Raw genomic sequence first — 23914 nt, 5'->3', positions numbered from 1 at the left:
AATCTTCACTTTTGGGAACATTGTTTGCTTTTTATCTCTACAACCTCACCATTTTTTTTTTCTTCCCTCTTTTCTCTCACTTATCTGCATTGCAGGCAAGATCTAGCAGAATTTTTAGGCAGTGCCTATGCCTGAGGGGGCCCTGCCTGGGGAAGCTGTGTGAGCCGTGTTCTGGACCTAGCAGCAGAGCAGATTCTGCCCTATCCAGAATGAAGGAGATAGATAGATGTGGCAGACGAAACACTGGAAATTAGCAGGAGATACTGCAAAATGCTTCAGGCAGACTGTGTGTATTGCAGGTCACAAAAGAATTTGTTATCTGGTGGAGGAGAAAACTTCAACAGACAGGAGCAAGGAAAATGCTGTAACTGAACCCTGGGGATTATGTAACCACTGAAGGACTAAGGAAAACTGAAAATTGTAGCTGGACCATGATTGCTCTTCTGTGAATATCCCAAAGGTGGACTACTGAGTTGCTAAGTCCAGCAGCACAGCACAGCACAAAAAGAAAAGTAGGAGGCAGAATTGTCAGCCATTATAATTTTACTGAAGAATTTTCGTTTGTAAATGTTGAGATGAAAAACCGCTGAAATGATTGGGCACTATGTACAACATAAAATACATGCAGATGCTAGTCAAATTTTTTCATGTTAATGCTGTAAGATATTTTTAATAGAAAATAATTGCTCAATTAAAATTAAAAATTATTAGATCTATGGCATTGCTTTCATTCACTTATTTCTCCCTTCTTAGGGAGAAGGGATATAATTCCCTCTATCAAGCAGCATTTTACCTCTTCTAATGTAGAAAAAAAAGGTAGTAGTTTTTATATTAAGATTTTTCTGATTTTTTTTCAAATCAAAATATATTTCTAGAAAACAATTTGCAGTTCCCAATGGTATCTGTAAAGTGCAATCTGTAATGCTCAGAGTAAGCCAAATTTGAGAACAAATTCTTCAACTGCGATTTACATCCTGACCCCTAACTGGTTGGGAGTTCTTCTCCAGTTGTGCAGTCAGAAGGTGGGAACTGGCTTGCTCTTTATTAGTCACTTTTCCCTGCAGGACCAAGCTCTGAGCAGTTGAGTCACTGAAAGACACTTGTATTTATTCTACAAGCTAAAAAAAAGACTGAAGCTGTCATAATGAAGGTATTCAGAGCTGCTACATTCCCTGAAGCTGGCTGATGAAGAAGCAGGCTAGTGGGTAGCTGGAGCAAGAGCCTCCTCTCTCTCCGTGCTGGATTCTGTAGGTGCTCATTTTCTCCAAACTAGACTGCACAGGGAAAAAGAATTGATGTTCTGCTGCAAGTAGCTCCCAACAAGTCCTTCAAAGGCTGAAGAGATTAGAGCTAATGAGGAGCTTAGTTGAAATTGCAGTTCCCTGCTTTAACCACCAGAAAGACAGGGCCATGTCCTGGTATTGGAAATACTGCACAGAGAAATACAGTTCTGCTGTCAATGGTCAGTATTGGAGCCTGTCATGTTTAGTATCTTTACTGATGACCTGGATGAGGGCACTGAGTACACGCAGTAAGTTTGCAGATGATACCAAGTGGGCTTGAAGTGTCAGTCTGCCTGGTGGTAGGAAAACCATACAGAAGGATCTAGACATGCTGGAACATTTGGCTGAGGCCAATCAGATGAGATTCAACAAGTGCTGGCTCCTGCACTTTGGCCAGCAACCCCAGGCAATGCTACAGGCTTGGGGCAGAGTGACTGGAAGACTGTGTATAGGAATTGAACCTGGGAGTACTGGTCGACACTTGACTAAACATGAACCAGCAGTGTGCCCAGGTGGCCAAGCCAGCAGGAGCAGGGAGGTGATTCTCCCTCTGTACTCAGCACTGGTGAGGCTGCAACTTGAGTACTGTGTTCACTTTTGGGCCCCTCATGACAAGGAAGACATTGCTGCCCTGGGGTGTGTTTAGAGAAGGGCAGTGAAGCTGTGAGGGCTCTGGAGCAGAAGTCTTATGAGGAGCTGGGATTGTTCAGTCTGGAGAAGAGGAAGCTCAGGGGAGAACTTACTACACTCATGTTATTTGCTCATGTTGCAGAGTATTGGCCTGCGAAAGATAAAATATTGAATGAAGAAGCCCAGTAACCTTGTGAATCTGAAGTATTCAAGGAAATCTTTCCAAAAGAATATCACCGTGGATGAGAAAACTTATCATCATTAAGCTGATTTCAGATGGCCACTTTCCAGTATTTCCTGACAGGTGTCAAATGCTTTATGTTGAAAAAAAATATTGATATGCATGTTTCTTAACGAACGCATAGCTTGCTTTAGCTGGAGCCTACTTATCAGGTTTGGGAAAATACATGAGCTATGAAGTTTTTCACTTTCAACCTTGGCTAGCTCCTTCTTTGACTTAATTTAATGGGCAAGAAAATGGAAGTATTTGCATATTTTTATAACAGTCAAGAGATTATAGTACACTTATTGTAGTACTTTTTATGAGCAACAGAATTCATCTAATTTAGAGAAAATAAAATCACAAAGCTTTGTCCAAAAGATTTTCATTATTACTGAGAAATAGCTTCAAATAAAAACACAATAAACACACAACCACTCATTCTGTGAGTGGTTATTAATGCTAGTGGAGCCCACAACCTAGAATATTAACAACCACAACAGAATTAATTTCAGCATTGTTTACAAAAAGATACTCATCATTTTATGGGATTTAGCTAGGCAATGTAAAATTAAAGGTTTCAAATTACCTACAATTATTCTAAGTGTTGCGGTTATAATTCAGTGCTTTGGGTAACCATACTTTGAGCTCTGTGTTGCGATTATTAATGTAGAAGTGTTACATGCAGAGAACAATAATTGTTCAGCTGAAGGGGGCTAAGATTTAGGGGGAAAGCTCTATAGCTGCTTGAAGAATTGTTTCCTTGCAGGCATGTGAAATCTCAGAAGAAATGAAGAACAGAAGACTGTGAAATGTGTCTTTATGGGAACAAAAGGTAATAGAAGACAAGACAAGATCTATGGGTAGCAGCATGACATACTAATCTGAGGCACTTTTTTAGTTAGTGAAACCCATAGCCCAAAGTTTTCTTGTAGTAAGTGTTCTGTAAATTTAGTAAATTTAAATTAAATTAAAAATTTAAAGTAAACACAAATTCAAATAAATTTTAGTAAAATGTTTGATCTGAATTGAAAACTAAACCATGGATCCTTTTCTAAAAGAATTCTCCTGTAGCGCACTTGGGGACCTCAGTGCAAGAGTGGCCAATAGATGTCATTTTTTCTTACACTACCCCTTCCAGCTTTTATGCAGCCCAGCAGAAAATTACATGTAAAGCTCCCAGGTGCTGACAGCTGAGCTCATACACTGTTAGAAGCCACATATCTGGTTGTCACTGTGTGAAACTGACCCTGAAATACCAGCTTCGAGATCAGTACAAGTTCAGTTCCCATGATGGCACATGACCAGAAAGACACACAAGGCAACGAAGAGATTAATGGCAGTGACTTCTCTCCCAGTTTTGGGTGACTAAGCTCTTGTGCAAATCAGTTGGACAGTCTATGACAAGTAAACAAGGAGACTTAAATGATGGAAAGGAAAGTAAGTTTTCAGTTGCATTTTTCAATCCATTTTGAGAAGAGAAAGATGGTCATTTCTGTTTTTTTTTCTAAATATCATGGGTTGAAAGATCCTACCTGAATGCACATCTCTAACAGGATACATCTTGAACTATGTTTGTCCAGCTCACAGTGATAATCTAGTTCTGGAATATACTGGAAAACAAAGCACAGATACTTGGCATACTGGACACTCCTAGCCTAGATCAGAATCCTACAAGCTCTGTTTTAAAGATCTAGGTATTGATATATAGAGAGAAAGAAACAGTGAAACACCAATTAACTACTTAACATTCCTCTAACATGCTTTCAGTAGTAACTCAGGTAACAGCTGCTAATTAGCTTCACATATAGAAAACATCAAAGACTGAGTTCGTCACTGTTTATGTGCACCATTCACATCAAAAAAAAAACAAAACCCAGTTAAAATACTGGAAACAACAGCCCGTGGGGGCCTGAGGGAAATACCTGTGCTATGCTGCATGCCTGTGGTTCTGGCATGATCTGGTCAGCAAGCTGGGAGTTGGTGCGAGGCCCAGAAGGTTACAGGACAGGATCCTCTGCCATATCTGTTCTGTCTATCAGATTGATCTCGAGATTTCTGTCCCAGTGGTGAAGTTCTCCAGTGGCTACCCACCTCAAGTGTGGCAGAAGAGAAGATGGCAATCTCCTGAGTGTTCAGGACCCTTCTGCAGCTACTAAGCTTGACTGGAAAATCAAATGGTCATTTATCTTAAAAGAAAAAGTAAAAGAAAAAAAAAAGAAAAAAGGAAAAAAAGAGAAAAGAAAAAAAGAAGATACTGCTATTATGTTAGTTGAGTGGGAAGAAAACATGTTTTTCAAGCTGTATTCAAGGTTCAGTATACTGTTTAAACAGTTGTTTTTGCACTATTTCAATGTCTTATTTTAGATTCATAAACGTACAACAAAAGCTATTCTTTTCCTCCCAACCTTTCTGTTGCCTTCCTTCATCGTTTCTCTTTCTTTGGCCTTAGTTTTAACTTGTGCATTTGTTTTTTTCTTGCTGTTTTCTCCACTGATGTTTTTATATTGAAGTGTGTAACGCATGTAAGATTTCTTAATTTCTTTTCTCCGTGTTCCATTTCTTCTAATTAATGTCACAAGAACATAAAGCTATCCATATTGTGTTGAAAGAACTAATTACAACTATAATAACATGAAATTGAAGGGTAGTATATTAAAATGAGGTTCCTTGTCTTGATTTAAAAACCTTTCAAATTTAGCATTCTCTAGGTATGTATCTATCTTTGAGTATGCTTGAGATACTGAGTTCTGTTCAATTTCTATTTATTTTTCCTACTTGATTGTTTTATTCATATGTTATTCTTTATTGACACATTTTTTGTGTGTGTCTAGGGATAGAAAATTAGAGAACTGTTTTGCAGTGGCTGAGTTTGATTTTCACTATCTCCAACATTTGGGCCTAATAGTGTTCTGAAAATGAAGGATATGACTTGGGAATAATTTCACTTGTGAGATCCATATCAACTTCTTTTAGGAATGAAAAGTAGTTCAATATATATAGGGAGCCAGATTTGCCCATATTTAATCCCCCATTCAATAAATGAGGGGATTAAAAATAGAGAGGAAGCAGGTTTATGGCTATCATCTTTTCAGTGGTATGTCCCATTTTATATCATGTGGGAGTGTGATATAACGCTATAATTTAATGCCATTTATTTCTACAATAAATCTGCATATATTTACAAATAGGAAATTAAGTTATAATGCCGTACTGAAATGGAATATATTGGATTGCATTACACTATTTCCTGTAAAGTAGTAAACCTCTATTTTCTTTGTTTTGATTTGAATTGGAAGGCAATTGGAGATATTTTCCAGATTACTTAATTTATAATTCATGTATGATTATGTAGATTGTATAATTAACACAGTCATTATGGTCACACATCTCAGTTACACATGATTTATTTTCTCAAAAGTAAAGTAGTAAACCTCTATTTTCTTTGTTTTGATTTGAATTGGAAGGCAATTGGAGATATTTTCCAGATTACTTAATTTATAATTCATGTATGATTATGTAGATTGTATAATAAGCACAGTCATTATGGTCACACATCTCAGTTACACATGATTTATTTTCTCAAAAGTACTTCTGATGATCACTTATGTTGGTTTTTCACACCTTTCGGGTTGAAGATGATTTTCTAAAAGCTTTGGGCACTAATGCCCTGATGGAAGACCCTCCAAACCCAAGAATTTGGTTTGGAGTCAATCTTCCACTTGCTAGATATAACAGAGCAAAGAATGCTTTTCTGCAGGAATGTATTCAGAAACATATGCATTGCTGCATTAATGTCCAATACAACTTAATTTTTCTTTTTTTCTTTTTTCCTTCCCTTTTTTTTTCCCCTTTGCTTATTTAAGGTATAAATCACAATACCCAACATAGTAAGTAGTGACCTATCATTTTGGAGCATGGACCTTAGCAACCTTAGGAATGGTTGTACTCTACTCGAGGCTGAAATACTGTGGAATTAGAAAACATTGCTTCAAGCACTGACAATAAATAATGCATTTTCATGAGTGGTAATCTAACCAATATTTAAAACTGTAAATAGACTTGGATTTGAACACGAAGTTGTTACTAATTCTGTTTTCTATTTGTCCACTTTGAAGACATGCTGATATACAGCAGCTTGTAGTACAACACTATGTTGTCATTCTACTAGATTCATTTTAGAGTTCTAAAAGACCAAAAAAAGTGTTTTTGATCACAGGTGGTATTTTGCATTGCCACATCTGAAACCAATTTCCACTATTACTTTTTGTAGTTGTAAATTTCACCTAATCTTTCATCCAAAGTAGGAAGCTGAACACTTAGGTGATGTACAAGGTGTTAAAACACTGTGACATTTCAGTATCCATGTCTTAATAAAGGGATCTTACATTTTTTAAGTTATGAGTTGCAAAGATGGATCCTTAATGTTTTGTTCTGAAAGTGTTTATATCTTACTCATTCTATACTTTGCTAATTCAGTCATCCTGCACTACGTGCATGAAATCCAATGGTCTCTCTTTACATCCTTGCAAAGATTTAAAGGGAGAAAACTGTATTTTAAGTAATTATAAACTGTTGTTGTCAGTAATATTTTACATAGTGTTTATCAGTTCTGTTTGAAATTTTATTATAACTAATGAAACTAAAGCTTACACATCCCTCACAGATTCAGGTTGCTCTGCTTTTTATTGCATTCTTTCTTTCACAAAATCCTGGGCATTTGGGGCCCTGGACAGCCTGATCAAGTGGATGGCAACTTTGCCTACAGCAGTTAATTGGAACAACATGGTCTTTAAGGTTCCTTCCAACCCCAGCTGTTCTATGATTTTATGATTCTATGAATTTTCAGTAGTTGTCCCTGTCTCAGTGACTGAGAACATAGACAGAACTTGCCATTGATGTGCTCAGTACTGGAGAAAAAGGATTCATCAGGGAGACAGTTAGGTAAAATGTCAGGAGTTTCTTGGAGCAGCCATAGTCTTGCTGACAAATCAAGAATGCATTTGTTGTATGCAGGTATAGCATCAGTTCATTATCTCTCCCAGCATGCCCCTTGGAGCCAACAGATTACTTTGATAACCTGCTGCCAGCAAACCTTTTTTTCCCATTTTCACATCTCAGGCTCTTTGACACTTAGAAAAGCTAAATATTTCCTACATATGAATAAAATTTTATAAACAGAGAGGACAATTTTGTTTTTCCCATTAACTGCAGGTACTCTGTAGAGCCAGATGGGGGTGAATGCTGATTATTAATATATTTTCCACACAGAGTATTTCTGTAACAGAAGGCAGACTCTTAGCATCGAATAATACAGTGCAAAGAAGAGCAGATGAAAGGAAACGTAATGCAATAAAGTTTCCTGAACAGTGGGTCTAAGTGTGTTTAATTTAAAAAATGCAGTCCATTAATTTTGTTTTAATCTCTGGATACAAATTCCATTATTTCATGGGTGAGATTTATTGATATTTTCAGGCATTGCAGAAGGGGAACATGATGCTAAAAATTTTTGTTCTTAATTTTGTTAATCAGCTGAGTGTAGAGATGGAAAAAAAATGTAATGGATTTCTCTCTCATGTATATTTTGACCACTCTTTTATCTGAATAAGGAGGATGGGGATGGATTTGCTTATGCAGAGTTTAAAGTAGGGGCAAGAGTTCAACATTTGATTTTTCTTCTGTCACTGAAATATGTAATTTTGTGCTCCAATCAAGGATTTCTAAACACACCATGGTTAAAGTGCACAATTTATGTAGTCTAAACATTCTTCTTTCTATGAGGTTAAGTATGACTCATCAGAAACATCTAAATCCTGAATGGTGATTCACAATGGTGAATTACTGATCTTGGAAAAAGAACAAGAGGAGAGCAAACAGATGACTCATAACATTGCCAGAAGCTCAAAAAAATCATTCAATTTCATGATCAGTTTATCAAGCATTTTTGTGAGAAAACAAAACAAATCTTTGATGTCATGCTTTTATAGTCGTAATATCTAAAGGCTTAAAGCTTTAGTCACCTTTGAAAGAGATTATAGGTAGAGCATATATGTATGATTATATAAGTAGAAATATTTGTTACCCTAAGAAACTTTATTATTATTATTATTAATTTTTAAACAAGTGGTGAATGAGTGATACATGTAGTGGTATAGGGTAAGTAGAAGGCAAAATGACCCAGGAAACCATATGTAGCAGAACAAACCATATAGAAGCATTTCCATATGGATAATAAATAAATATATATGGTTGACCCAGAACCCACTGAAAGGAACAATTAATTTTTACTTATTACAGTAAAATATAGTTTTGTTTTGGCACTAAAAGTGGGTAGTGTTAATCCAGGACAGCAATTTGCAGAAACATTTCTGGTTGTTGAGAATATACCATAAGGCTGAGAATTACATTTAAGAACATACCTGTTACAGCTTGTGAAAGCTAATGGTGCTGGAATGACACAAGAGAGTGACAGAGTTGGGCAGTTTTAGGAATAAATATGTTTTTGGTAATGCAAATATGCAAGGGGTACCTAAAGGGAAGAGAACAATGAGCTATTATTATGGCAGCAAAGCAGGCAGAGTAGAAGGTTGGGTTAAAAGAAACGAGAAGGAAATGGGTGATCTCAGCAACTATGACATTATTGTCAACAAAAATGTCAGAAGTTGCTTGTGTGTGTAATATATACATTGTGTTGGTTTTGTTTTTTTTTTTTTGGCATATTTTTCTCTGGTGATGGAATTTATAGCAAGACTAGTTATACATCTGCTAGACTGTTTTCAAAAAAGACCAATAAAAAAAAGATTCTGTGGAAAGATTTTGTTTTGATTTTATGTTGTTGATGATAAAAAAAAGTTTGAGTTGCTCACTGGTTTGGAGTTGTTGTGCCACCTTAGCTTCCAAGAGCTATATAAATTAAACAAGTTTAGACTAATGAAACTTTATTGCAATGTCAGGCTTGTCCCCAGAGGTTACATTGGAAGCTAATTATCTTAGCATTGTAGCTATAAAAAAGTACCAGCCTTCTCTAAGTTCAAAGGCAGGTCTTATCTGCCAGTAGATACCTGAATTACAATAGAACAGTGAGTGAATGTCTGCAACAGCCTCTGGCTTTCAAAACTAATGCTTGTAAGAGTTACAGAACTTTGTTTTCTGGAAGTATTTGACCGAGGGAAGTGTCTGACTGTGAGCAGCTCTGTACAGAGCTTTGATAATGGGAAAAGGGCTCAGGTTCTGAACTGAAGGTTATTTCGGTCATGCACAGTCAAAACAAACATTAATGAGACAAATATCCTTGGCCATTCTGTTCCTCACTAACTTAGAGCTAAAATGCTCGTAAATAACATCCCTCTGTATCCATTATCAGTTCAGACAGTGTGTGAAAAACATTTGTCTTTCAGTCCAAGTTCATAACCTATGATACAGAACTGTGACTTTCCTAAAAACTTGCACTTTCAAAACTCTGTGAGTGAGTATGTTTGCTTTGAGTTCTAAAAGACCATCAGAAATCATTAGTAGTTTTAATATGGACACAAATGTTAGATATATAGACTCATTTGCAGTGTCAGTTGGTACAGATTTGCATTTATCCGTGTGTTACTCTAGTTTACTGTAGTCCAAGTTCTTCTTCCATCAACATGCAAGCTCTTTCATGCCACTAGTTGACCCTAGTGAGCTGAGTGAGTAAAAAAGTTTGCCTTCCCAATTTCAAAAAGCCATCTGAAATACAAATCTATGTACACATAGCTAACATAGTCTAACCTTATGTACACACAGCTATCAGAACCTAACCTTTTTTCCTTGGATGAAATCTGAACTAATTTCTTGTTTAGAACTCATAATGTTTTACAGACATTATATATAAACTAATAAATCAAATTATTCTGTAAGAATACTGTGTACATCTTACAAAATCTATTCCAATAGCCCTTAAAAACCCTAAGCTAATGCCTACAGTGAATATGTAAGAATGGATCAAATTTGAGAGGGAAAGATAAGCCAGTTAGACTTCATAGTAATGTAGCTACGAATTCCATGCAAATGTACTTCTTTTGTTTTTGCTGAGCTAATTGCCAAATCAGTTATGATTATTAGTTAGTGAAATATACACACTTTTTAGCATAAAACATTCTAATGTATGTTTATGACTATAAACACATGATATTCTTCCTGAAAAAAAGAACGTCTTTCAAAGCAATAGTAAATATTACACGTTTTATTTCAATTTGTTGAAAGAATACTGTTAGGTTATATTTAAACATGCTCAGTTCTTATAACATGGCACAAAGATGGATAGAGAATGCTTATCATAGTTATGCTCTAAGTAAAAAATAAAGTCAGATATTGAAAGAAGGGATGAATTACACTAGATTTCTAAATGAGTCAAGAATATATTTGTTTACGTAAAGATACATATCCCAGCATTTATATTTTCTTGGTAATAAACATTTCTCATGAAAATGAATTGTCTGAATGATTTCAAAATAACATTAACTAACACTACAATCAGTGCAAAGATGAAATTTAACCTCAAATTTCAGATTTCTTACGCCTTTTTTGTTATTTATTTTTCAACAATGATTGAGCAAAGGGGGGGAAAATTTATGAAATAGTTCATTGGTATAAAATGGTCTCATTAAAATGCGATATTTGACCAGATAATTACTTTACAATTGCTGGAGATTCAGGTTTGAATGTGCTATGCTGGTAAATGTTTATTTCTAGGCTAAAATACTCAGCTCCCTACATACACTGGCAAGTGTAGCTCAAGGAGCTTTTGCACAGGGGTAAGAGTTTACCAGAACTATGTGCACTAGTTGAGGGTGCTAATGTGGTGGTAAAAGTGCATGTCCTTATAGACTGTGTCAGAGGTAGCACACAGTGCAAGGCAACTGGTATGAATAAGAGGTGTTGCATGTGGTTTCCTGGAATTGGTGTCTGTCTAGTTTGTTTGTGATATGGATATCTTCTTTCATAGAATCATAGAATAACCAAGATTGGGAAAGACATCTATGATGATCCAGTCCAGCTGTCCTCCTATCACCAGTATTTCCTACTAAACCACATCCCTCAGTACAACACTGTCATGGTTTTATGATTTTGGGTACTGGTATTCCACATCATAACATCATGTAGTGCATTTAGAGTTAAAGAGTTAATGCTCCAGCTCCATGGATCATCGATAGTTCCAGGTACACCTGTCTCAGAAGAGAAGGACTACATTCCCCAGAGGACTGTGCGATGCTTTGAGCTCTTACGTGTTTACGCTCAGAGGGAAAGATAAAAACTGTCTGCAGTCTCGGGACACTCTCTTTCCTTTGGGATGGACTCAGCAGTGGGTGCTCGTTGCCGTCCGCCTTCAGCATTAGCGTAAGGCCTTCGGTTTATCGGACACTCTCTCTTGCTCATTTTATTTGATTTATTAGCTTTAATTTCAATTATATTGTATTATATTGTGTTATTCTGCTTTCCGATATCTATTTAGTAAATTAGCTTTCCTCCTCAGATCATTGCTGCTGTTTTGTTCCTAGGCCCATCTCCCTTTTCCCTTTCCCCCTTCTCCTTTCCTGGGGCGTGGGTCCGTGGGTCCCCTGCACCAATCGTCAAGGAACTGGGCTGAACCTGCCCGTAAACCGTTGACATTTTTGGCGCCCAAACAGGGACAAAAACAGCTGCCTTAGCCAGGCAGAGACATACTTTTAGAACGAATCTCTCTTTGCTCTCAGAGCTTCGTTAGCTTATCTGTACTGCAGGTGCTGTACGGCAAAACACGACCTTGAAGTCTGGGTGTACTGCCAGTTGTCCTGGGATATTTGTAAACTTTTTGGGTGCTGCCAGCTAGTTTTAGTAAAGAAAAAAAAAAAAAGATAAAAAAATGCTTTCTCTTTTTAAACTGGTCTTAAAGGGACTGCATTTCATCGTTTTTTCCCTTGTAATGCTCAGAACGTACTGGGACTTAATTAAGTTTTCCAGTCTGATCCATGGAGCTTGGTCTCTATATGATAAACTAAAAACACTGATGGAAATACCTTCCTGGCTTTTGTATATGATGTGGCATTCAGTTCTGGAGGGAGTAACTCCAGATGAAGTTGCTAACTCTATGGAACTTGTGATTTTTAAACAGACTCCTGGCCTCTCCTTTGGATTCATTATGCATTTTCTGAATGCTCATCCAATGCTCGTAATGATTGTGATGTCAGTCTCCCTGAACGTACTTTTAGGCAGTATTTGTATTTATAATATTTTGAGAAAACCCTCCCTAGAGCCAGAGAATACTGACTGGCAGGGAGTTTGGAGGGACTTAGGAGAGACTTTAGAGAAATGGGCATCACCGGTGTCATGGAACTTTTCTCCTGAACACCTGCAAGATCCTGAGAACTTAAGCAGATATTTGAGACAGGGATGTTGTAGCTCAAACAGATCTGAAGAGGCCCAAATTATTTGGGGTCTGGCTTATGCTTACCGAGCCTTATTCAATACTATCCCAGAGAGGTATAGAGTTTTTTAAATAGAGCGAGAGAGTCTCCGAGCCGAAAGGGACAGTCTCCTGATCCAGAAAGAGAGTCTTTTAGCTGACAATCAGACTCTCCAGTCCAATCTAGAGGCTCTCCAGATTGAGAGAGACACCCTCCAGGCCGAGAGAGATGCCCTCCAGATTGAGAGACACTCTCCAGACTGAGAAAGATGCCCTCCAGTCTCAACAAGAAGCTCTCCAATCCAACATGGACGCCCTCCAATCCGAGAGAGACACCCTCCAATCCGAGAGAGACGCCCTCCAGTCTCAACAAGAAGCTCTCCAATACAAGAGAGACACCCTCCAAACTGAGTGAGATGCCCTCCAGTTCGAACTCAACAACCCTCAGTCTCAACAAGATGGTCTCCAATCTCAGCAAGATGCTTTCCAGTCCAAGTGAGACACCCTCCTGTCTGAACGGTACTCCTTCAGAACTGAGCGATGTACCTACCAGCCACAATAGCCCCAGCCCCCCAGCCAGGTGGGGGAAAGGAATAATAGAATGTATTGGACTGTGTGGATTCGATGGCCTGGCACATCAGAACCACAAAAGTATGAGGCACTGGTGGACACTGGTGCACAGTGCACTCTAATGCCCTCGAGTCACCAAGGGACAGACTTAATCTATATATTTCTGGAGTGACTAGGGGTTCCCAAGAGTTAACCATGTTGGAGGCTGAAATAAGCCTCACTGGTAAAGACTGGCAAAAACATGCTATTGTGACTGGCCCAGGGGCTCCATGTATACTTGGTATTGATTACCTCAAAAGGAGATATTTTAAGGATTCCAAAGGGTATCTATGGGCTTTTGGAATAGCTGCTGTGGACGCAGACAACGTTAAGCAGCTGTCTGCTTTGCCTGGCCTATCAGAAGATCCATCTGTTGTGGGGTTGCTACAGGTGGAGGAGCAACAGGTACCAATTGCTACAAAAACGGTGCACAGACGGCAGTACCGCACCAACAGGGATTCCTTGCTCCCCATTCATAACCTGATTCGTCAGCTAGAGAACAAGGGAGTGATCAGCAAAACTCACTCACCTTTTAACAGCCCCATATGGCCGGTGTGTAAAGCCAGTGGAAAATGGAGGCTGACGGTAGATTACTGTGGCATGAATGAAGTCACACCCCCACTGAGTGCTGCTGTGCCGGACATGCTACAACTCCAGTACGAACTGGAGTCAAAAGCAGCCAAGTGCTATGCCATCATTGACATTGCTAATGCTTTCTTCTCAATTCCTTTGGCCACAGAATGCAGGCTGCAGTTTTCCTTCACCTGGAGGGGCATTCAGTACACCTGGAACCGTTTGCCCCAGGGGTGGAAGCACAGCCCAACCATTTGCCATGGGTTGGTCCAAACTGCATTGGAACAGGGCGGTGCTCCTGAGCACTTACAATACATTGATGATATCATTGTGTGGGGCAATACAGCAGGAGAAGTTTTTGAGAAAGGAGAGAGAATAATCCAGACCCTCCTGTGAGCTGGCTTTGCTATCAAGCGAAGCAAAGTGAAAGGGCCTGCACAGGAAATTCATTTCCTAGGTATAAAGTGGCAAGATGGATGTTGTCACATCCCTACAGATGTGATTAACAAAATTACTGCCATGACTCCATCCACTAGTAAGACAGAGACCCAAGCTTTTCTGGGTGTAGTGGGCTTTTGGAGAATGCATGTTCCAAACTACAGTCTCATTGTGAGCCCTCTCTATCGTGTGACGCAGAAGAAGAATGATTTTGTATGGGGCCCTGAGCAGCAGCAGGCTTTTGAGCAAATTAAGCAGGAGATAGCCCGTGCCGTGGCCCTGGGGCCAATACGGATGGGACAGGATGTAAAGAACATCCTCTACACTGCTGCTGGAAAGGAAGGTCCCACTTGGAGTTTGTGGCAAAGAGCTCCTGGAGAGACCCGAGGCCGACCCCTTGGATTCTGGAGTTGGGCGTAAAGGGTCTGAGGAGCACTACACTCCAACTGAGAAGGAGATCTTAGCTGCGTACGAGGGGGTTCGAGCTGCTTCCAAAGTAATCAGTACTGAAACACAGCTCCTTCTGGCACCTCGATTGCCAGTGCAGAACTGGATGTTCAAAGGAAAGGTTTCCCCCACCCATCATGCTACTGATGCCACTTGGAGTAAGTGGATTGCGCTGATTACACAGCGAGCTCGGATGGGGAACCTCAGTCATCCAGGAATCCTAGAAGTGATCATGGACTGGCCTGAAGGTAAAAAGTTTGGAACAACACCAGCAGAGGAGGTATCACGTGCCAAAGAGGCCCCACCATATAATGAACTACCAGACAATGAAAAGAGATATGCCCTGTTCACAGATGGGTCGTGTTGCACTGTGGGTAAGCACCGCAGATGGAAATCTGCTGTGTGGAGCCCCACACAACGAGTTGCTGAGAGCACTGAAGGAAAAGGAGAATCAAGTCAATTTGCAGAGGTAAAGGCTGTCCAGCTGGCCTTAGATATTGCTGAACGAGAGAGGTGGCCAGCGCTTTATCTTTATACTGACTCATGGATGGTGGCATAAGTTCATAAGTTCATAAGTTCAATTAGTTTTCCTCCTCAGATCATTGCCGTTGTTTTGTTCCTAGGCCCATCTCCCTTTTCCCTTTTCCCTTTCCCCCTTCTCCTTTCCTGTGGTGTGGGTCCGTGGGTCCCCCGCACCAATCGTCACGGAACCGGGCCGAACCTGCGAGTAAACAGTTGACATCTATGATGATCCAGTCCAGCTGTCCTCCTATCACCAGTATTTCCCACTAAACCACATCTCTCAGTACAACACCTAAATTCTTCTTGAATGCCTTCAAGGACAGTGACTCCATCACCTCCCTGGGCAGCCCATTCAATTTGACTCAACATTTGCTGCTGGGAGCCTCTTGCATCAGTGATTTCTTTGGGACAGTTCACTTTTTTTTTTTTTTTCAACTGAAGGTACTCTGATTTGATACTGAAGTAGTAATAGAATTTCAATAATTTTTCCACAAGTTCAACACAGAACTGCAGCAAGAAGCAATCATGAAACTCATTTCTTAAGTTCTACATACATAACAAATTCAAAGTATTGTTTTTAAAAAGTTTACTCAGGCAAACCTATCTTTACAAAAATAAGCACTTTTAAACAGGGTTTAACTAACTATGTTACAAATTTATTTTATCATCTTTTTTGTATGTTATAATCTGCATTATTTAAATCAAACAGTAATCATCAGAGATTGTACTGAGCATCAGGAGAACTAGCACAGCAATTATTTGATGCTTGCTATTTGCAAAATGAGTCATGAAGCAGCTAATAAGAATATAAAAGTCCTAGAAGAAATGAAGCTGCAATTACACAACATAGCACATGCCATGTGTTTACAATGCCACTCAACACCAGAAGGGAAAGGGTAATGCAATCAGTGCATTGCAGAGAGGTCAGCTGTCAGTGTTGTCGTGGCAGTGAAGGAGGTTGATGGCCAACTGAGCTGGGCTGGCTGGGTGAACCAGGTTTTTACATGAGAGGATTGCAGTGCCAGTGCTCCTGAGGGCGGAATGAACATTTGGGCTGCAGGGCCTTCAAATTCATTCTCTACTTTAACACTCCTCCTCTGAATGTCAAATGAACTATTTAGAGTCATGGAAACACAAAATTACTCTGCACTAGATTAAATTGCTCATCTGCAAAATGTGTTATGTCTTCTATTGTGATTTTCAAAGTAAAGAGCCAGCTTGGCTAAACTGTAGCCAAATGTGCATGCATCATCCGTGATGTATCAGATGTAGAAATTATGTGAAGTCTGACCATATTTCCCTTGCCCCTTACTGTAGGTGAATAGCTATGAGGATGAGTATTGTTTGCTGCTGCCTTATACATGTCCAAAGCCTCCAGAAGTTCCCAGTCTTATAGCTTGACACCGCATTTACACACAAATATTTACCCTTATGCCTACCTACATAAGGAAGAAAAGTACACTTATATGCATACGCTAGAGAGCTTGTGTCTTAAGAGCGTGCACAAACAAGACAGGAAGTGTTACTGAAGGATTTACAAATAGCTACAATCTGCTTGAAATACTGTCTGCGTTAGAACACTTGTAGAAAGTGAGTCTTGGCTAAAAGTTTGTGAAGTAACAAATTAATGTTGAAGTAGGAAATGGATAGATAATTTTGTATGATAATCAGGCCACAGTGTCATTAGTCTTCAGAAAATGACAGTACATGAACATTAGAAAAAGGAATTAAGAGTGAGTCTCAAGGGATACATTATTCATAATAAAAAATTTTCTTAATTGCACTTTCTAGCAAGATGAACATTAGCCGCAGTACACTACAAAAGGCCAGTCTTAAAAGCAATTTCTAAATATTTTTCATGGTTTCTAACAGGCAAAAGTTGCTTATCAGTTCTTAAATTTTTTTAGACTTGCCAGTCTGAAAGTACATTTCTTAAGTAAAAGAAATGTGTTTCTTTTCATCTGAGCATTTTATGTTAATGAGGGCCCAGGTATCCTATTCCTTAATACATTAGTACAACTCTCTGGAAGTGAATTGAGATACAGTGCTGAGAAACTATGACACAGAAAAGAAACACCTTTGCTTAATAAAAGAGGAACAGAGAACAATATTACCTCTCACTTTCTCTCTCTGCACTGCTCAAGAGATAACAGAGTGTTCAGTAATCTCTGATTTCATATGCCACCTTGAGATTTATTAGGTTTTGATATTGCTCGTAAAATAAATAAAAAATTTTGGAAATGATTTAGTGTGAGCATGTTAGCTAATTTTAAAAGATTCCCAAACGTTAATGTTCTTGAAGATCTTTGCATTGCTTTTTCTTTCTCTTCCTATTTCCAGGGTAATCGACTGAGTGCAAAGGCAAATTGGTGTTTACGAATAATCACTCAAAGCCAATTTCCCTCTTGTGTGCCCAGCATTAAGAGTTCTGCAAAATACTCTACTCTATTGGGCCTGTTCACTCTGTTTTCTGGCATTGGACACTGCATTGGCTATCTCTAGAACACTTATTAACTGAGTCAGTGTTCAATGCTATGCATGTTTCAAATTCTATTAAACATGACCTTTTAAAATCCTGACCTTAGCTATGCCTTGTTGAGCTCAGGAGCCGTGCAGAGATACTGCCTCAGGTCAAAAAAGGAGACACATAAATACTGGCTGCCAGCGCTCTCAGGCAGAAGAAAGCAGCCTTAATCCCTCTCCTTTTTGTGAGACATAGCTAAGTACTCAAGCCTGCAAGCTAGCACTCTGCTGCTCATTCTAGGGCATGTTCTGTAGCAATTGCACAATTCACGTGGACATAGAGGAGGATCCTTTTGCCCTCCACCTTCGTTTTAGCAATGTGATGCCTCTAAGCTATGGCAAACTTGTGTGTCCTTATTATGTTTTTCTCAGTCTGTATAGTAGCCTATAGCATGTCAACCTAGCATGGCTCTTTGACTATAGCTGTTCAGACTCTTTCCCTGAAATATCTTTCTGATGAAGCAGCATTACCTTACTCTCGTCTGTTCTGTCCCCAAGGGGTTTTTAGTGATGAAGTTGATTAGGATTGATGAACCCTAATTATGCAGTAACCCCAAGGATTATTAGTACCTTTAGATGATGAGTATAATATGCCACATGATTTCTTCCCTGCAACCTTTATGTTTTTGCAGCTATGTGTGAAAAGGGCAGTTTTCACTGACATGACTCGTTCTGACAAAGATGGTGTGAAACAATTCATAGTTTTTGAATACAAATGACAACCTGCTATTGACTTGATTTCACTAAATCAGATTTAAGATTAAATTAATTTTGACAGAAAAAAACACAAACCAACAAAGTAGTATTAAAGCTTAGGTACTATTTTTCTCTTAGGTTCTGAATGATTCCTTATATTTCAGACTTTCCCTTTAGTACAAAGAATAAAATTATCATAGCAAAAGTAAAAGCGTTCAAACTTTCGCACTTCTCTTCGTCAAAGCTTAGCTACTAAATGCATGTGGATTATTTATTTTCCTGATATGAAATTCTGTAAAGTTTTATGCTTTGGACTAATTTTTTTCTGTATGATATCTAGATTTTGGAGGAGGTTTATTTGGTCCTAAAGAGTAATAATTTGTTATTGAATTCCATATTGGTTTGCTTTCTTTTTCCTGTATGTAATTTTCTAGAAGTTATCTTAAAAAGTTATAGAATGGAACAATGGAGTCAAGAATAAAGTTTTCCATGACAAAGCTGTTGGAGAACATCATTTTCTGTTTATGCAGTATTTGTTAAGGGCGGAGGAGTAGGCACAAATTGGTGGCATATTAAAGCTATGTACTCGAAGGACAAATATGAGGACATATTTGAAACTGGTGACAAAATATGAAGAGCTGGAAGATGATCCGGGCACTATTTGCTGCTCAGCTGCATTTTTGATTTTTCCTTTGCTCTTAGCTTTTGCAGTGTGCATTTGGAAAGAAATGAAACTCCAGAAGCTGTTAACAGTTAAAGCAATTTCAGACAATGAAAGTGATAAGCTTCTCTGTAGATACAGGAAAATAATATATATAAAAAGCATTTTTAAATAAACTATTTTTTCCATTAGAGTGAACAAATACATTTGCTGGATATCAAACAAGCAAATACTAGCAGAATTCTATTGCAGCAATTACTTTAAGAAATAATTTTTATCATCATAGGATGTTAGTCATGGTAGAATTCTGTTTTCCTTTAGGTCAATAGATTATTTACTTTAATGTTTTACTGTTTGTAATTACTGAGTTTATTATCTATTATCTGTGTATCGTCACACCTTGTAGATTTTTTTTTACTGTCTGTGCCTTATTGTTGTATTTATTCTTAGTAGGAGTTAACCATATTTTGGCTATGAACACATTCTGGCTCCTAAGCCTTTTGCTTTTTAATGCCTCCAGATCAGAAATTTTTGCTGCTGGGCTTGTTTTATTATTTAGCTAAATAGCACAACAAAATCAGTTCACAAAATAGATAAATGTTATTACTAACTATGGCAAATTATACCTATAATGAGCAAATATCTAAATTTGCATGTAGACTGAAGAAATTCTGATATTTTAAGTTCCATAGCTTTGAATTATTTCTAATCAGTCAGAAAAGAAGCCTGTGAACTACTGAGACTGTCACTGAGTAGTTCAGATCTCAGATCAGAAAGCTGAAGTCAAGAGATTAAGTGAAGTAAAAAAGATTTCTGCTCATTATTCTTTATGTAACTCAAAGATTAGGCCAGGTTTCTCCAACCCATGAACTATGGGCCACATCACAATGGAGCTGTCCCCTGCTTTGCACTGTAAAAGCTATGGCTCTTTCTGCTGAGCAGCTTGACCTGGCCCCAGCCTCACTCTCATCTCTCAGCAACAAACACACGTCACTGTCCTATCAACTTTGGTTTGTGCAGTGCAGTACTAATTCAAGGTATGGCTAATAAATGCATACATTTTGATGCATTCCCTAAACACAGTTTGGTGAGCAGTGAGGAAGATGCAGCCTTGCTTTCCATTTTGTTACAGGAATTTGAGAATAGGTTACAAGCTTGCCAAAAATGTCATAAATTTGTATGTGTGACTCCATTTTCACTCAGTATAAATGCACTACCTGCAAATTTTCAAATGAAAGCTTTAGATTTGCAATCAGATAATCAGCTCAAAAATTTGATCGTCTTTCTTCACCACTTTCCTAGGAACTCTCTTACCTGAGAAAAGTATCATTGCATCTTTGTAGACACACATGGATCAACAACTATTTTCAGGGTTGAAGTACAAGAAAAAGAAATTTCATTAAAAATCTCTGATGAATAATTTGAGTCCTCACTAAGAATTACAACCACTGCCATCAAACTAGACTGATGTATTAGTTTCACAAAATAAAGGTCAAATATCACACTAATTTTATGTTTTTGTTGCTCTTTTAAAAATGTTTTAATAAAATATTGAAAATAATAATGCTTTATTAGTTATATTCTAACTACTTTTAAGTTTCTGGTTCTGTTGCTGCTCCTCTCCCTCCTCTGCAGACTACACTGCTGATGTACTTGCTCTCCCACTGCAAGATCCAACACCTCTGAATCTGTTTTATTTACTTTTTCTTAATAAAAATTTCTTCCTTTCTCTTTATGCAATATTTGCCATCACTGGGGCACATCAGAAAAAGTGAATTGGCACAGGAATTTAGCTTCATACTGTGATTTTTTGCAAAAATTAACCACACAAGCAGGTACTGAAGTCATGTTAGTACTCACAAATATGAAAAGGAAGGCAATGTATGTAGACATTCAAAGAGGCTGAAATTATAATCTAGAGGAACAATTTGGATTCTTATATTCCCAGCATTGTTCATATACCATTATACTAGGATTAAAATGGCAATTCAAACTTTCTGTGTCTGGTTTTGCATTTTTTTCTCTTCTTTTTTAAGTATAGAAACAGAAAAAACACAACTTAATTAACCATTGAAATGCTTGGCTCCTCTTAACTTTTTTTTCCCTCTGCTTAAATTACAGTACTTGATTCTGAATCTCCCCCTCTGCAAATACCGGGCAAGTATACTTTGTTTTCTACCTTACGCCCTTATGTTGGTCTGAAAAACTTTATCATCTTTTTGAGAATACTAAAATACTACTTCTTCCTGTTGGAATGTGTGCAACAGGCTATTGGGAAAGATGTGAACCCTTACCATATAGAATTAAAATGAGGTTTGGGTGCTACTGTACTTGGTATTTCCTGAGCATGGAAGATTCAGGATAATTTTGAGCATGACAGTTGTCAGGTCTTCTTCATATTATATACTTAGAGCCAAAATGGGAATGTCAGCCTCTATACAGATTTCTAATACTTTTTTTTTTTTTTTGTAGCCTGTCACTGTGTTTCAAGAAGGCATTTATTCTTATACTTAGTATAATGACTTTTTTACACTGATTTCATAAGTATTTTAATAGATATTCTGCTGTAATTTGTCTTTATTACTAAATTTGATTAACTGATGGGAGATTAAAAGACGTGACACAACAGTTTCCCCTTTCATTTTTATTACATTGAATATTTCATATTTCTTTCAAAATTTCATCTCACCTTGATTTATGTTTGCAGAATACTGTATTAGGACTCAAATGAACTTCACACTTTTCTGCCAAAGCAAATGTGATAATTCTCTTAGCAGCAAAATGAAATCTAATTATAGACATTATTGTTCAATTACATGGAAGAATACTCCTACTGCATCTTTCCATTAAATTTAACATATTGTTAAATTAAGTTCTGAAATATAATTAGAAAAGGAACAGAATAGACATCACTAATTTGGGAAGACTATTTCAATGCTATCTTCAGACATCATTTAGAATGATTTCAATATAATATTTGCTAGTATTAATAATACTAAATGTTAAAAAGCCATACATGGTTAGGATCAAGCTTTGCTGTACCCCATACATGTGCCATGGGAAGAAATTAAAGTAGGAGAAGAAACAAGCCCTCTGAGAATGTGCTTGCATTCATATTGCATTGCATGATATCAACACAAACATGGCATTAGATTTTGAGGACATGTTTGAGACAGGTCTTCCAAGAAAGTATAAACAGGAAATATGAAAGAATGGGCAATATTTTTAGTAGTTTAAATTTTTAGATATAAGACTGCAAGCTGAAGACATGAACCACTCCTGCCTCAGAGTAAACAAAAAACTTTTTGCATATCTGTGACACTTCTGATTACCCTGCTAGTGAAAGCTGAAACATCAAGGTTAATGAAAATACGTGTATGAGGTCTCAGCTACTAGATGACTTCATCAGAATTGTAAAGGATGATTTTAATAGCCCAATAGAAGGCAGCAACAGCTGAGGTTTGCAATGGTAAAGGAAGGCAGGAAGAAATTCTACTTGATAATTTCTGTAACAAAGAAACAGAAAGTATTTCATAAAAGCCTGGAGAAAGTAGAGTTAAAAGCAGGAGAAATAATGTCAGAATGTTCAGGATAATCCTGTCAATAAAATGAAAGTGGAAAAAGATGAAGAGATTCTGAGAAATGAAAGTGTGTCGAGTTCTTACAAACAAGAGTGACAATGGAGAAATCACAAAAGAACTTCCATTTTGGCTGAAGATCAAAACAAGGAGAGTCAAGTAATTTAAACACAAGTAGGCAGGTGAGTAGGGCTTCCTTTGGATAGTAACGAGGAAGAAAACAACTTGAGTTTTACTTGCCTTGTGGAATATAACTGTAGATATAAGACATATTATTATGAAAGCCATTACAAATCTTGACTAAAACTAGTCTGTTCCTCTATTTTTCTGAATTCACGCAAAGAGGGTTCTTAAACAGAACTAAATAACAACTGAATGCAAGGATTTTTCATGTTCTTTACATGTTTTCTGTTCCACATCTTTCTGTGCTAATAATGTACCTTCGACATGTGATTTTATTAAAATAATAAGCAAAAGGATGTGCCTATTGAAACAAGACTAGAGATAATGCACCAAGGGAGATACAGGTTGAATGTGAAGAAAAATTTAATCTCTAAAAAAGTGGTGATGCATTGAAACAAGACGTCCAGGGAGGTGGTGCAGTCAGTGCCCCTGGAGGTACTCAATAAACTTGTAGACAAGGCACTGAGGGACTTGTTTTTGTGGGCATGGTGGAGATGGGTAGAAGGCTAGAATAGATGATCTTAGAGGTCTTTTCCAAAGTAAATGATTCTGTGATTCTATATGTATTAGCTCAAATGTAAATCTTACTTGCTTAAAAACGTATATTAGATCAACAGCTTAGTTGTCAGACCTTTTTGTTAGTCTGAATATGAAATGAATACTAATAAGACAGGTCTCAGAATTGTAGATGACCTGCTAAAATTCAGAATTCTAGTTGGATTAATAAAATCTAATTTTGTTATCTAATTCCTCACTCCCTAAGACTGAAAATGTTGAGAGATTTGCCTAAGTTATTATTACTTTCTTGACAAAAGTGGAATCTCCCATCTAAAATCAATTCTCTTTACTTGCTACTTTTGTGCTATCACAACTCTCTACAGCAGTATTTTTTCCTACAGCCTTACTAAATGGCACTTTTCCCTGCACTAGACAGGTATTTGCTTTTAAGTCATCTCCTTCCTTCTAGGCTCAAACTTCATTGCTGAACTATTTTACAGTTGTGGTTTAACCCATCTGGTGGCTAAACCACCAGATGGGTTAAACTGGTTAACACTGGTTAACATCACCAGTTGATCACTCACTCTTCGAAAATGGTATGTGTACTTTATCCTTGTATATGAAAGTAATGATAATTACTAC

This window comes from Cyrtonyx montezumae, unplaced genomic scaffold (assembly GCF_038088225.1).
Source record: "Cyrtonyx montezumae isolate F1298 unplaced genomic scaffold, pur_monq_1.0 scaffold_30, whole genome shotgun sequence".
NCBI classification, from domain to species: domain Eukaryota; kingdom Metazoa; phylum Chordata; class Aves; order Galliformes; family Odontophoridae; genus Cyrtonyx; species Cyrtonyx montezumae.
This window is presented reverse-complemented; position numbering follows the sequence as displayed.